Source organism: Arvicola amphibius, chromosome 5, assembly GCF_903992535.2.
Source record: "Arvicola amphibius chromosome 5, mArvAmp1.2, whole genome shotgun sequence".
Lineage (NCBI taxonomy): Eukaryota > Metazoa > Chordata > Mammalia > Rodentia > Cricetidae > Arvicola > Arvicola amphibius.
Genome location: NC_052051.1, coordinates 4,541,178 through 4,556,752, shown reverse-complemented (window position 1 = coordinate 4,556,752; position 15,575 = coordinate 4,541,178). Strand labels below are relative to the sequence as shown.

The following is a 15,575-nucleotide window of genomic DNA, read 5'->3' as shown; positions in this document are numbered from 1 at the left end:
CCAGGTACTCATCTATTCATCCATGCATACACCCATTCGATCTGTCAGGTATCCACCCATCCCATCAGGGTTTACTGTATTCTCAGTGAAAGATGCTCCCATCCTGTTGCACTAGAGCCTAATCTAATAAATGGTAACAGACATTAAGAAATAAAATCAAGCAAAGTCTGTGCTAGAAGCAGAGGAACCAAAACGAGTAAAAAGGACCACACTCGTGTTCTTTAAAGCCCAGGAAGCAGAGCTGAGCAGCGCGCAGGGAACATAAGAGAATGTGACATCCATCAATCTTTCTTCACACGTTTATTAGGCAGATAGTGTGCTGTATACCGGAGAGGAATGGTGTTAACAACTCATAAAGCTGGGTATTTGGGCCCCAGAACTCATTCTTACAGAGGTGGTTAACAACCAAGACATCCTCAAGACTGGGCACAGTGGTTCATGCCTATAATACCCATTACTCAAGAGTCTAAGGTTTGAGGGTTCCAAGTTTGAAGCCAGTATGGGCAACTCAGTGAGATCTTGTCTCAAAATAAATAAAAAGGGGGGCTGCCAGTGTAGATCAGTGGTAGAGCACTCACGTGTGGACCTGGCTTCAATCCTAGTCCTGTGGAAAAGAAAGAAAAGGACATCAATGAAAAATAAACCACCCATATCACGGCAGGCCTAGTGCTAGGAAGCAGAGGAGCGGTGGAAAGTCTCCCTGAAAGGGATGCAGGAGGTCGCCAGACCCTGCCAGCCTACAGCAGACAGGGTGGGGCCAAAGTCTCTGGTGCCTTGAACCAGCCACAGCATGGGCACTGACCAGGGCTGGAATAGCCTGGCAGAGGTTGCCAGGAGGGACCAGGTCAAGGACAGCAGCCAATCCCCAGAACAACAAGGGTCTACTTAGAGTGTGATGCTCTGCAGACACCTTCAGGAGAGCCTCCACCCAACCCTCTGAAGCGAGCACAACAGGATTGAGGGGGGGCCCTCCAGAAAGGTCCTTTCCAGTTATCTTGCACGAGGAGGCTATTCTGTTTGCATAGGGACAGAGATCCCCTCTTGGGCCCTCCCAGTTCTCCCTCTGTCTCTCCAATCCCAAGGCCCCAAGAGATTCTCTTTCTGGACAAGTTCCAAAATGATCACTAACCTTGGACAGCCTGCTCAGCGACGCAAGTCCCTCCCCTCCCCCCGAGGAGCCCGGACTCGGGTCATGGCTTTGAAATGTGAGTGTGGTAGCCTGAGCAGCAGGCTCCAGGTACTGTGACAGACCCTCCCACTTCTCGATGACCTCCAGATACAACTGTCTCTGGCACTTTCTATCATCAGCTACCTTGACAGGGAAGAGGACCTCTGAGGACAAGTTCTGTGTATAACCAGGAACATTCTGGAAGCTGTTGGCCCACTCCTAAGCAGAGAGAAGGCTAGTTCCTCCCAGTCATAAAATCCAAGGGAAGAACAGCCCTCCTCTGCCAAAGGCCTGGGCCTCTTCTGCTGGGCCCCCATGCTGTCGATGTCTCTTGAAGCCCTGTAGATTCCACAGCTCTGAGAAGGAGCCACCTTGCTGGGTCTATGTTCCAGCAAGATCCACCTCCCTACTCAGAAGGCCCCACAAGTACTGGGTCTGGGTAAGGTGATAGTCAACTCTTACCTCAGGAGACAGAGCTCCCCGGAGCTCTCCTGCTTAGCAAACCTTCCCTTCAGGATTGAAGGTTGTGCTCCACATACAAGAGACTGAAGCGGAGCAGTTTTCCAATCTCTAAGGGGCCTTTGTGAGGTTCCACACCACACACCGCAGTGGCAAGGATCCAAAGGGAGCACAGGGCTGAAGGCTCCAAAGATGCTTACAAGAGAAAAATGGGGCGGAGAGTATTAACAGCATAAACAAAACAGATACGGCCATATAAAGTTCTTCGACTTAATGTCTGACCTAGTGGCCAAACAGCCATTAAAAGACATATTTATGGGCAATCTTTGGGCTACTGTTTGACCATGTGAGACATAAGAGTCATGATTTTGGAAATATGGGTCCTTTTTTAATGAGGGAATACAGGTCATTAACAAATAGTCTTGGAAGTCATCTTCTAAGGTCTTTGTCCATGATCCTAGACAAATCATCTTTCCAGAACCCTTTTCTTCAGGGCCCTCTCCCAGGCAAGCACGGGAACTCGAGTCTGAAGATGTAATTTCTCAGTTTAGGAAAGATCAAGCAGAGGAGGACAGAGCCACGGTCCTCCAGCTGATCCAGCAAAGCAAGGACAAGGGACAGAAACAAATGAATCAATGAGGCCCATCCTTCACACAACCCCCATTACGGACAGCAAACACAGGCACTCACAGGTGACATGGCTTGAACAACTGAGGATGGGACCACGCCTAAGAGGAGCTCAGGACAGAAGGGTCCCGGGAGTCCTATGCTGAGGCTCTCGGAGAAGGTGTTTTAGTGCACATCCTACTGGGAGGGCTGGGGTACTTTGTACTCCACTGGAGCCCCCAGAGGATCAAGGTGATCCCTTCCTAGAGTCCCCTCTGAGGGTATCAGCTTCCCAGTGCACCTGACCTGGAGATGTTCAGCAGGCCTGCCATCCTCCTCAAGCACTGGACATGTGGCCCAGACACTGGCCATACAAATGCACAAACACTTTCCCACCTATCAGCTCTCAGCTCTCCAGGCTGCCAAGAAGGTAAGATGTGATCTCAAAGGTGCTGAGCCAATGCTATTAGAAGTGCACCCCACCATCCCCAAGGACACCTTGGGATCTCCCTACCACTTGGGGTGGTTGTTCAAAACTGTTTCAGCCTATGGCCTTAGCTCTGTCTTAGGCTTAAGAGTCCACAAGTATGAGGGTCCTTCTTTACACTGCCAGTGAAGCCCCAGAGAAGCCTCTCCCAGGCGTTACCATTTCAGCAAACATCCCCCAAATCCTTGGTCTAGGGTAGCCCAGATAGTCATCAGCTCCAATCAACCTTAAGCTTCTGCTCACTTGCCTCCTGCATGTAGCATGACAACCATGAGGGTCAATTAGGCCTCACCTGAGGTAAATTATCTCCTTGCCACTCTTCCCTGTAGCCCTCAGTGCTTCTAAGTGTAGACCCCAACCCGAGTGAGTGGAAAATTAGCTGCCTCCCTCTCTATGTCTCTGTACAGCTCCAGCCAGCTCATTCCAAACCAGCTCCCTCTCAGGCCTGCTGCGGGCAGGCTCCTGAGGGCCTGACACCACCTCAGTTCCAGTCTCCTCTTAGACCCTCCTCAAAGGCCCCTCCATTTCCAAAAAGCAGCAGAGAGCAGTGTTTGAGAAACTGGCTCTGGAAGTCAACTGACTTCCTAAGTTAGAAGCTAGGCTGTGCCCCTTCCCACCTGTGTGGCCCTGGGCAAGTCAGGACCTCTCTTGTAGTTAAGCTTCCTCTTTAAGTTGCCATGAAGATTCAGTAATTAAATTAACATAGAGTCCCCCTGAGGTCTGGGACTCCACACTGCAGACACTACAAAACAGGTCAATAAGAATGAAGGCCTCTGAATCCCAAGACTGAGCGCAGAGCAGAAAGCAGGAGACAGGGCGCCACAGGACACAGCATAGGCTTCCGGAGCCGGAGCTGCAAACGACGTTCTTTTCGCACTACCCAAGAAGCAAGAGTGAGCTGTACAGCCAAGGAAACGGAGGAAACCCAGGAGGGATAAGAATAGAGCTGAACCTGGGGCCACCTGATACCCACCCAAGGGTCCCTTTCCCCAGCCTCAACCCCTTCTTCTCATTTGCTTATGAGCTGAGAGGCAAGCTCCAGATTCCAAGACCTTCTTGATGATGTCTCTGCTTTTCTATGCCAGGCCAGTCCCCACCCAGTTGGGGTGGAGGGAGGCCCAGGGGCAGACAGCACAGATGTTATGTTGCCATGCTAACTACCTGACTCTGGTACAGGCCAGGTTACTAAGGAGTCACAAGGAGGGAACTGGGCAGCCATGCTGGCTTATTAAGCCTATCCAAAGCCCCCATGGAAACTCATTCTCTAGTCCCCTGGCCTTCCCTTCTGCAGACACAGTCTGTGTCAATGACCAAGCCCCAGGCCTCCTAGACCAATGACACAGCAAAGTCAAGAGGGCACAGCCAACAAGTCAGTTACAGGGTATTCGCCTAGCTCCAAGGGCCCAATATTCCTGGGACAAGAACAGCTGTGCTTGCTTCAGAAGAGGCAAAGGCTCCCTCTTCAAGATGAGTGACAGGGTTGGGTGACAGCAGGCATCTCAGCGGACCAACAGGGGGCAGTCGCCCCTTGCCCAGGGCCATCTGTGGTCAGGAGGATGGCGGGTCCAGAAGACCAGAGGTTCCTCTATGTCTTAAGTTACATATCTGAGGATTTTGGTAAAAAACCTAGTATTTAAACACTAGTCAACGAGCTATTATTATCCAGACCAAGAAAGGAAGGAAGAAGAAAACTGTGTGGCTGTAACATCACATATTGAGGTGACTAGGACGAGGGAGGGGTGGTCTCTAACTCTGCCTTACAATGGTAGGTGTTCAAATATACTATTTATCACCAGGGCTATTGCTGGTAGTTCTTTCTGAGGCCCAGGGCTTGGTTGATTTCATTTTGAACCCACTCAGATTCTTCCCTGGAGTTCTAGAGAAGAAAACAGGGTACTGAGTTTAGCATTCATTTCTCTTTAACACCAGAACAGGGCCCAATCCATAGGCTTTCTCCCTGAGAGTTCTACCCTCTCCACTCCAGTCTGTTCTGTCTACCCTCAGACCCGCACTTGCTACAGTGTTCCTCACCTGTCCCTGGCACCTCCGGCTTATTCATTATTCACAGGTTAGGCAGTGCCCAGGCCCTAATCCTGCCCCATTCTCCTGACCATATCTAGGCATAGCAAAAGTGTCCTCCAAATCCCATCACTCCAGCCTGCTGCCAACCAAGCTGCCATTTGGCCTATGACATTTAAAACCACCTGCCTCCCCTTGCCACATAGGACCCAATGCTCCCAGTTGCCTGGACACTGCTGTCTTGCTTGGCTCCACACGCCTGGCTCCCAACACACTTGCTTGCTGACCTGCAGCTCAGGCCATTCAACTCTTTTTCAGTCAGCCTATCTTAATTTGGCTCCTTCACCCCATGGATGGCTCCACATTCCTGCCCCTATAAGGAGAAGTCAAGCAGGGGACTGGGGGCGTTTTGAGCGGCAGGACAAGGTGCGGGCCATCTGTATGCCTGTGACATGGGAGCACATGCCTAAAGCATGGTGTGATGTCCGCCACAGCTGTCCCCTTCTCCTTGGCTTCTAACCCCAGTGGGCCCCATGGCCCTGCTATTAATAAATACAAAGAGGCCTAGCAGCTGGCTCAGCCAGACTCCTTCCACAGGCAGTAACAACTGTCACCATGCGGACTCCAAATGTCCCTACCATACATTCTTCCAAAGGAGCACAGCTGAATCTGCCTGGATGCCTGCTGCTGAAGATGTGCTGATGGCCTTGACAAAAACAGAGATTGCCAAAGACTAATTTCTCCAAATTCTTTCAAGGGGTTCCCAATGCAAGAAGTAGTTGTAAGGAAGTCCTGGGGTTTACAACGGCCTAAGGGCCCAAGGTAGTGCCCAACCCAGTTGAGTGCCACATGTCACCAAGCACAGGAGAAAGCTGTTTGAAAGTTCCCCTATCTGCTCTCTGCAAGGAAAAGAAAAAGACAGCTTCTTCATCTCTCCCAAAGAACCAAGAAGGGGCAACAACCATGAACTGAGAACAGGAAAGTCACTGCTGTCCAACACTGCCAGGCGAGCTTTGTGTGTTCTGGACCCACCTGCAGAGCTCCAGGAGAGGAAGAGGTGCCGGTCAGCAGAGACAGAAAGGGAGACAAGCAGATGCTACCACAGCCACACTCGGGCTGTTGAGCTCACCTCCACTTGGGTGTATTTAAAAACTTCCTTACCAAGCTTAAGCGAGTGCACATGCTAACAGGATTCTAGAAACCCTAAGAGAGACCTGTGCACAGAGGCCTTTCCTAGGCACCTCTTGATTTATGGAGAGAAGAGTGAAGTCCCCACCCTACCTACTCACCAGATAACCCAAGATGGCTCCAACTAATCCAGACCTGAGGGCACAGGCTGAACATACGCTTTTAAATTTTAGCACTGGGGGCAGAGAGTGATGGTGGCTCAGTAGCAGAGCATTTGCCTCATATGCCCGAGTCCCTGGATTCGTCTATCTCTGGCACAGGGAGCAAAAAAAGAAAAAGAAAAAGAAAGAAAGAAAGAAAGAAAGAAAGAAAGAAAGAAAGAAAGAAAGAAAGAAGGAAGGAAGGAAGAAAGAAAGAAAGATGAGAGAGAGAGAGAGATAAAGAGAGAGAGAGAGAGCGCCCCTGTGACCTGGGGACTAGGTCCAGTCAGGTCTACGTCATGCTCGCTGTCAATAGTTCTGGTCCATCATGCAGGCATGATTGGCTCTCTGTGCAAGGAGTCCTGGGCCATAAGACAAATCAGTATTTTTAGGCAAATCTTCTTGGCATCACAGACAAACAACATAAAGTAAAGGAAGTCTACCTCCTTGTACCTGAATCCTGAAAACCCAAGGGCCTTGAGGACAGATACCACGCTATGAGACTGACAAGACCGTGGCCAGAAGCAGAGCTGGCCCCGGCACGCAGTACTCTGGGAAGCAGCTCACTGAGCCCGAGGGCAAGGGCAAGCTCTTGTGATAAGGCTGCTTTGTCTGCAATGCAAACATGCACAGTGACAGCAAATGTCACATCCAAGTCCCTCAAGACGATGACTTCTGTCCGTGTATTATTAGGAGGCAAATGTCAAGGAAGGAAAATAGGCCCAAGTCATTTATCCTGGTTGCAATTACACTTATTGGAAAGGGAGCTCTTCCTCCTCCCCAGTGTGGACTACCTGGTCACACACTCACATCTGGCCTGAAAGTCAGAGGAAGGCTGGTGAGACAGTTCAGCCAGCATCAGGGCTTACTGCTAAGCTTCACAACCTGAGCTCCATTCCTAGAACCCACAAACTGTCTGCCCTTTGAAATCTGTACATGTGCACACCCACATACACAAATACATGATGAAAAGAGAGAAGTAAAGGAGCCGTGGCCGAGCAAAGTCACTCTCTGCTAAATGCATTAAGAGTAATAAGATAACATTATATTCTCTATTTTCTCTACACCCATGTCTTAGAGCGTCACATGGCATTTATAAAGTAGCCCCACTTACACCGTGACTAACTCAGAAGTGTCTGGGGAGAGGCAGCAGGGTGGGGCTGGAGACAAGGACCTGGATGCCTAAGTGAGCAGCATTCTTTTAATTATGGCCCGTCCCGGCTTCACACGTCTAGATCCAGGATTAGCAGAGGAAGTCTCCTCTGGGCTCCAGTGCTATCACAGGAGGAAGGCGCACGCCTATGCAGAGTACTGTTAAGGGTGCTCCAGGGGTCACCACCAAGACTAGAGGAAAGGAAATTGAACCCATAAGCTAGAGTGCAGCTGCCACTGTCACCCCTTCCCCAGAAGGAACACCCTCCACCACCCTGCCCGTATCTTCCCTCCCTTTTTCTTCACAGAAAAGCTCTGAAATCCAAGCTGCACACTTTTAACACTTCTCTGTGGCTAAAGAGTGATTAAACCCAGGTCACACCTGGCCCTACAGACAAAGCAAACAACCCCAGCCCTCTCCCACGCAGACTCTGGGCACAGAGGTGAGCATTAGCTCTGCGTGGCACTGTGTGGTTATTAGATGGTACATATCATTTAGACAACTGTATGTCCCTGGGAGAGCTTTTGGTCTGCCATGGGTTCATGGGGCAGACATCTTGAGAGAATGCAGGCGCTCACCTTTCTTGCACCTCAACTCCACAGTTTGCGGAGCAGTTTAAGTAATAACTGGTGCTTTTAGAGCTGGATATAGATTTTGAATTGCCAGCAGGAAAAAAAAGTCACTAAACTACATTAGTTTTCACCTTGGCTATGTCCTTCCGGCTGTCGTGTGGACTTGGCTAGGCCTGACTACCCGGGGCATGGTATGGTTCTATTTCTAGCCTCCAAGGCGCTTCTAGCTCCTGCTTCCTTCAATAAGGAGCCAGTGGAATGTCAGTTCTAAAGTGATCAAGAAAGGAATGTGGAACCGTGAACTATCCATTTGGTTGTGGACAAAAAATAGATCTGATATCAAGAGGGTTGGCATGTGAGCCTGGGCTCACTTTCCGTCTCCACTCGAAGACTCTTCACCTGGTGCATGCAAGCTTGAGACAAACAGAGCTCAGACTAGGAAGACAGCCTACAAGCTGATTCTTCCTGCTTGTGTTCTTATGGGTAAACTAAGGGCAGCTAAGACTTGTTCTGGTTCCTTCCATTTCTAGAACTTCTGTGGAAGTCCAAGAAGCTAGATCCAATGTGGAGCGCCCCTTGAGGTGGCTCCTTCGCACTAGGGTTTCTTCTATGTCCATCAGAGCATCTCCATTGAGGGCCAGATTCAGTCATCTCTGCATCATCTGATGCCTTTTCCTGTGGGGCCAAAGAGTACTTCTTTTCCCAGACTAAAACAGGAGGATGCTCAGAGTGTGGGAACGTGAGAGGCACTGTTATCACACACATAGCTGTGCTCCCCATTTCTTTTGCTCAATGAAAGGGTCACACATCCCCCTTGGCACATCCATGTTGTCCCCAAGCCTGTGACTGTTACCACCACCCATTTTATATATTTCTAGAGTTAACTCTCTTGGCTACACCTAGGTGCCACCAACTCTGATTTTCCATTTTACTTCCTAATCCTGATACCAGAGCTTTCAAACAAACTTGATTAGGCACCTCCTGGTCACCAGGATAAGTAAGGGCTTCAGCCAATGAAGACCATTCAACATGGCCTCCACCCAACTCAACCCTATGTTCTTCAGCTCTGCTGACTGCCCTATCCCTTCTGCTGGGACTGACTATCCCATAAGTCTCAGCTCAAGTGTTCAAGGATACCTTCCCAGGAAAGCATCCCCTGACATATCCAAGTACAGGATAGTTTCCAACACTGTGTGCTCTGAATACAGAAGAGCTCCTTCCCAGGGCTCTCAGGCTCCTTGCAAAGGAGTGATGACCACTGCATGTAGAGGAGAGGCAGTGTCTGCTTTAGCTCACGGCATCCACCTCATCCTGGCTCTTCTGTACTCTATTGCCTGAGTCCTGTCTAAACAAACAAACAAAACAAAAACCTCACTGAAAGAAAATTATAGGTGTATTTCATACAGACAACCCAATGTGTCAGCATCTGACCTCCTGCCTGAGGCCACTGAATTCCTCCCTCTACTCTTTAGACCTTTCCCACCATTGCCACAGTCAATACCACCACCTTTATTGGTGCCATCACCATTAACACCAACTACCTAACACTGAGAAAACAAAATACAACACAGCTGTAGAGAAAAAGCTTTTTAAAATAAGCAAAAGGAGCTGCGCCCTTGTGTTCTCATTGGAGACACCCCCTCTTTCTTTCATATAACATAGTGAACCATAAATGGTGAAGAAATTGGGGGGAGGGATAAAAACAGCAGCCTAATTAAACCACTAACTAGGGCAGTGGTTCCCAATATTCCTAACTCTGTGACTCTTTAATAGTCCTTCATGTTGTGGTGACCCCCCCCCCACCATAAACTTGTTTCTGTTGTTACCTTATAACTTAATTTTGCTATTGTTATGAATTATAATGCAAATTTCTGTTTTCTAATGTTCTTTAGTGATCCCTGTGAAAGGGTTGTTCATTCCCAAAGTGGTCATAATCCATAGGTTGAGAACTGATAGACTAGAACAATCTAGAAGAATGAGAGCAAAATAATTCTCAAGTAAATGCAGCCCAGATTTACCAAAGATTTGAATACCAAAGCCCAAGATGGCACTCAGCTGCAAGTTCTGGATTTGTAGATTCAGATTAAAATTTCAAATAAAATGTGTGGTGCTAGGAAAAAAAATTCCCTGAAAAACAAAAATTATCTTAAAAAAAAAAAAGACTCTTGCAAGGGTTGTAGGGCAATTTGGAGATGCACATCTCCAGTTTCATCCTTGGTGTTTGTCACCACAGCACAGCTGCCATGGTCTGTATGACTTTGTGTGCACTGCTGTGTTTTATAGTATTGGTAGTTCTCAGAGTTTGCTGGTGGGCTTTTAAGGCCTTCTGTGTAGCGTCATAGCATCTACAAACAAAACTTTGACTTCTTCCTATGAGTGATGCACCTGCTTATTCTCTGGTCTCAGTGTTCTAATTAAGAGTTTACATACCATACCAAAAAAAGGCAGAAGCAGGGGGCACCCCTATGTTGTATTAGATTTTAAAGGAAATACAAATCTTTTCTGCATCGTTTCAAATGATCTCATGAGTCTGTTTACATGACATGTCACATTTATAGATCTCTGTGTGTTGAGTTAGCCTTGCTTCCCTAGAATGAAACCTATTGCCATTGTGATGAGGTATCCTTTTGATCTTTTCTTGAATCTGGTTGGAAATTTTAAAAAATTTATTTGTGCCTTATGTGTATGGGGTGTGCCTGTGCCATGACTAATGGAGGAAGGACCACACAAGGATGAATTCAGCTCTTTCCTTTCAATATGTAGGTGGGTGGATGGGTATGTCCCCAGGCTGGGCAACAAGCTTATATCCACTGAGCCATCCCACGAGTCCTTGCAAATATCTTTGGGGCATTTTTACAACCATGTAAAATTGGTCTATAATTTGCATGTGTGTTTCTAGCTTTGGCATCTCAATAATACTGGTTTCTTAAAGCGTTTGCAATGTTTCTCCCTTCCTGTTCTATGGAGGAATTTGAGAAGTGCTGATCTTGGGTCCTCTGAGAAGGCCTGGTAAAATTCCTCAGTGAACACATCTGAGCCTAGACTTTTTTAGTCATGTGACCTTTTATTACACACCAGCATCACTACTCACTATAGATTTGCTTAAAACATTTATCTCATTTGGGTTTAATAGTGGTTAGTCACATGCACTAGAAATCAAGATTTCTTTTTGAATTCAAAAAGGAAATTCAAAATCAATTACTTTAGATTTTCCAGATGGGTGGAATATATGTGTTTAAGCCGCGCACACGTGGTTTGCTGATCTCCTCGCTTCTGCTCTACTTGTCTACACCGTCATATCTAAATTTATTAATTGGATCTTCTTCTTCTTTTTTTTTTTTTTGGTTTTTCGAGACAGGGTTTCTCTGCAGCTTTTTATAGAGCCTGTCCTGGAACTAGCTCTTGTAGACCAGGCTGGCCTCGAACTCACAGAGATCCGCCTGCCTCTGCCTCCCGAGTGCTGGGATTAAAGGCGTGCGCCACCACCACCCGGCTTTAATTGGATCTTCTATTCCTTTCTTTTGGTCAGTTTGGTTAGACTTGCCAATCTTACTCAAAAACTAACTCTTTGTTTTTCTGCCCCAACGTAACTGTTTCTCATTCTGGTTATTAGCTGTTCATGTTTGCCTAAGGCCCTGACATGCATCACAGAGCTATTCATTCAGAATTTCGAGGATCCTTTTTAAACATCCATCCATCCATCCATCCATCCATCCATCCATCCATCCATCCATCCACCTATCTATCTACCTATCTACCTATATGTACAGAGGTCAGAGGACAACTTGGCCACATGGGTTCTGGAACTGAAGTCAGACTGAGCCACCTTGCTGTTCCTTAAGGAGGTACTGAGCTGTAAACTCTTTCTTAAAACTGCATCATTGGTGCCAGTGATTGGGTTTGTTGTGTTTTTATCCACTCGCTTCTAGGAGTTTCTTAATTTCTTCTTTTGTCCTCCCCCACCTGTCTATCACCCAGAAGTGTGCTGTTTGGTCTCCTGAGACTGTGAATGTCTATAGTTTCACCTGCTAATTAGCAGTTTGACACCATCAGCAGATGTGACACAGGAATTCCATTAATTCCTACATCTGGTAAGGTTCTTTTCATGCCCTAACACCAGCTCGATTTTAAATTACTGGGGAAGCGGTAAAATTCAGTTTGATTTTTAAAACATTTCCTACTTATTTTAAAATATTTAAAAACTTAAAGCAAAACAAACACTCCCATACAAACTTCTAATTATCATTTCCTGTCCTTCTAAAAAGGAAAAACAAAAAAACAAAATCCCAAAAGGTGGGAGGTTTGTGTGGCCCCAGTCAGGTGAGCACCTTCCCCAACCCAGCTGGAGTGGTGAGAGCTCAAGGGAGAGTCCTCACCCCTCAGACCAGCGCTGGGCAAGCTGTGGAGCTGAGCCCTCCACCCTCCCCTCCAGAAGTCAGCTGAGCATGCACTGGGGAGCCACTGGGGGCCTCAATCAGTCCATTCTGGAAGTAGCAGAATCTGAGGAAACTGTACAGAAATCAACACCATCCCATGAACATGTTATCAACAGCCCAGAAACCTAATGAAAAACAGCCAGCCCGTTCACAAAACAACAACGCATCAAACGCCTGAGAAACCTACCTATGCTACCTCTTCAAGGATCAAATACCACATTTTACATTCAAATTGTATAAAGAAAATAAAAGCCCTTAATGTGGGAAAGATTTGAATAAATGAAGAGACTAGACTCCAGGCTTAAGACTTAATGCAGCAGAGACCACAGTGCTTCCTCATTTAATTTATAGACTTTATGCAGTTCCAGGCAAAACATTACCAAGGTTATTATAGAACTTGATAAAAATGGTTTTTAAATTTGTATAGGAAAATAAATGGGCAAAACTATCAGAGAGCTAAGAATCAGTATCTGGGAGGAAGGCACAGGCTCTGGCAGGTCTTAAAACTCAGCATAAAACAACGATTGCCTGGCTATAAACCAACTGAGGGAAGCATCAGGAAGACATACAATTTAACAAACTCAATAGGAATAAAACAGATCACAATAAAAAAGTGCAGACCACACGATGCATCAACACTCAAAGGGCTGAAAACGTCCTTCAAAGCCTCTTAGCCCCGGCACAGACAGCAAGGCTGTCTTTCTCTTTTTCATAACAGAGAGATCAGAACATTTCAAAGGGACAAGATGGAGACTTCCTGACCCTGGGGAAAAGCAGTCTTTCTTAATTTCCAGTCTCCCAAGGTCCATCTCGAGCTCGTCGTTCCCGGAGCTCTGACAGTCAAAAGCAGGCCAAGGCAGCTAGTTAAACCCACATTGTTCTCTAATTATGCATCCAGTGTGCAGGAGGGAGGCTGTGCAGGCCGGTCTCCTGCCTGCTCTGTCACCCCTCTGTCAGGTGGACAACCAGTAGCACCATGAGCCTTCCCATGGGACAGTGGCCAGCACCCACCCAGGCCTTCTGGCTTTTCCTCCTTCCGTCACAGACGATAGATGGGCCAGGAGGGAAGCCATGGCCAACACGAGGAGAGGCCTACAATTAATAAAGGTTTTTCACCACAGCAGTGAAGGCTGGGACCACTGTCTTCATTTCTGGACCAAAGATCTACATTGTACTCCTGTAAGGAAGGCTTCATTGTATGCCATGCCAAGTCCTCATGGGTCCCACTAGGAATCACGTCACCTTAACATTGTACATTAGTGACCCGGTGCAACATCTCAGTGTGTTGCACAGAGAAAGGTGGCCATTGGAAGGACAAAGGCAGGTTAAAGGGAGCCTGGCATAGATCGCACACCTACAAGCTTGCCTGTGCAGAACCCTTGGGGGCACAGGGCAGGATAGGATGTCTACTAGACTGCTTTTGAAAAACAAAACCAAGTGAAAAATATTATTTTTTAATAAATAAATATTATTTTAATAAATAAATAATTAATTTAATAAATAAACATTATTTTTTAATAAATAATATTCACCGCGGAATCCTCTCTAACTCAGGGTAATCCCTGTGCACGAGGCCCGTCTTGTCCAGTCACCAGGACAGGCTGGTGACAGCGCAGTCTCATTTGCCTGAGAAAACTGCCTCACTTCTCTACTTCGCTCGGTACACAGGAAGAGCCCCGCCCACTCCAGAGTCCCCGCCCACTCCAGCCTCAGGACTAGACAAGTGAGACTGGTCTAATCATAGATGGAAGAGCTCACACTGAAGGGATCCTATGAGCATGAGCCTGAACCATGATACCACCAAGGGCTTTCTCCCCTCTGGACTGGAGGCTTCTCCCTTGCTCCCTAGCTTCCCTCTTCCCCCAGGTCTGAGAACTGAGTTAGAACCCCAGGCAAGATGAAAACCACGCTGAGGCTCTCTGTGCTGGTGGTTGACGTTGGGGTGGGGGTGGGGCACCGAGATACTCAGGAAAGTCGGACAAAGGGATGGCTGGGGGCCAAGGGCCTTCTGGACAACCAGATCCCTAGCAACCAGCAATATTTCCACCCCAAGACACCAGTTCCAGGCAGAAGTTGGGGCAGAAGACATTCAAAACCAGAGGTCTCTGAGCTAGTGATTTCTTACACTGATGTTTCAGCCAGAAGTGTAGGCGAGCTAACTATAACTCTACGCTGGGATGTGGGTAAAGCCCACTCCTGACATCAGGAGCTTGGATTTTTCATGATTTCTCCTGGTGAGAGCCAGTGGAGATCAGAGAGCTTGAGTAACAGCAAAATAGCACCCCGGAGAGAGGAACCCAATGTTCCCGCATTGTGTCTAAGTCCCCTTGGAGGACAGGAGGGAGGGGCCCTGTGCCAAATTCCCAGTGGGTTTGAGCCTTCCTGACTGATTGCCACAGTGAGGGGTGGGGCGCACTTCAAAGTCCCTCAATTCATCTCTCTCCAAAGGAGAGTCTGAAAAGCCCTCCATCTCCCAAAATAGTCCTTTCCAGCGACTGTCCAAAACATGCTCAAGAGAGACCAGACCCACTTGCCAGGCAGAGCAGAACCCAGACTCCATCTTAAGTCTCATCTTGGAGAATGTGCTGGTGCCTGTAGGACCTCTGACAATAGCCTGCAAGCCTTTACAGACTCACATGACTCACCTGTTGCCCAGAGCAACAAGCACATTGCCTTGCACATGGGAACAGGTAGAATGGAAGCAATCTTCCTATGAGTTTGAGGGAAAAAAAAATCTTGGTTGGACTAGGTCTTGAAAGACAAATGGAGACCAGCAGTCAGCCCTGGCCCCAGAAGCTGGAAGAACTCTGCCTGTGACCCCAAGTCTGGCTCTCAGGCTCCCTGCCCTGCTCACCCACCAGGGTAGAATTTCTTACTCTGAGCCCACTGGTAGTCTGTTAATAGCGGGGGGCATCTCATAGTGATCTGCATTTTGCTGGATGGCAGGAATTGTTCATCCTCATCTACTTCGATCTCCCCACAATGCCAGGAATAGTGTCTTGGTCATAGAAGTGACTCAATTTGTGATTGCTAAATAGCCAATTTCATTTGTAATTTCCGAGACAGCTCCAGGAGGGGAGGCAAAGAAGGCCAATGTAATTAATAGATGGACCCGACTAATGTCTTTGCTCCAGAAAGGGAGAGGTGTAGAACAAAGAGCCTCAGAGGCCTGCCAGCATAGAGGAGCTCCAAGACAGGCCACAGGGGCCATTTGTGCTTACCTGGACTGTCTCATGGCTGCCATTCAAACACTCCTTTCTGTCACCAAGCAGCAGGCATCTTCAAGGTCTTCTGAAACAGAAGCAAAATGGAAGGTTTGAGACCCCCAATCCCTCTCCTACAGCCTC

At 47.7% G+C, this 15,575-nt stretch overlaps 1 long non-coding RNA gene across 1 annotated transcript; it reads right to left on the bottom strand.

Annotated features, from left to right (window-relative positions):
- Positions 1-431: 431 nt before the first annotated feature.
- On the bottom strand, positions 432-15,521 carry LOC119814946. The gene is made up of 3 exons (XR_005285481.1): positions 15,450-15,521; positions 1,631-1,822; positions 432-604 (listed from the first exon to the last, which is right to left on the bottom strand). It is a non-coding gene; the product is annotated as an uncharacterized LOC119814946 (long non-coding RNA).
- Between the last annotated feature and the right edge of the window lie 54 nt (positions 15,522-15,575).